Source organism: Theobroma umbraticum, unplaced genomic scaffold, assembly GCF_002168275.2.
Source record: "Theobroma umbraticum cultivar Fairchild unplaced genomic scaffold, ASM216827v3 scaffold_146.0, whole genome shotgun sequence".
In the NCBI taxonomy this organism is placed as follows: domain Eukaryota; kingdom Viridiplantae; phylum Streptophyta; class Magnoliopsida; order Malvales; family Malvaceae; genus Theobroma; species Theobroma umbraticum.
In genome coordinates this window covers 5,383,904-5,384,174 of record NW_018397265.1, presented here as the reverse complement: position 1 = coordinate 5,384,174, position 271 = coordinate 5,383,904, and the positions used below count along the sequence as shown (strand labels likewise).

Below are 271 nucleotides of genomic sequence, written 5' to 3'. Positions count from 1 at the left end.
AAGGTTGCCTTTGTTTGAGACTGGATATGTCCTCGCTGCGTCTATCTTCGCAACCTCTTTCCAACCTTATGAATAAATAATTTGCTTCTTGGCTGAGCAATATGGAGTATATATTTGATAAGCTGACTTATTCTTTTTCTGCCGTTATGTATGGATTGCACTCATGACCTTGCGTATTGCAATCCCTCCGGCATTGTTGTCCTTTTAATCTCCGAGATAGGGAAAGGGAGAAAAAAATAGGACAGAGAAAAGAAAAAATAAACAAAAGAAT

At 38.0% G+C, this 271-nt stretch overlaps 1 pseudogene across 1 annotated transcript in view; it reads left to right on the top strand.

Annotated features, from left to right (window-relative positions):
* Window positions 1-121, top strand: part of LOC110422738 (21 kDa seed protein-like) — a 76,883-nt pseudogene extending 76,762 nt beyond the window's left edge. The window contains exon 2 of the transcript XR_016351638.1: window positions 4-121. The product of XR_016351638.1 is annotated as a 21 kDa seed protein-like (transcript). The remainder of the gene's footprint in view (window positions 1-3) is intronic.
* Window positions 122-271: the final 150 nt, after the last annotated feature.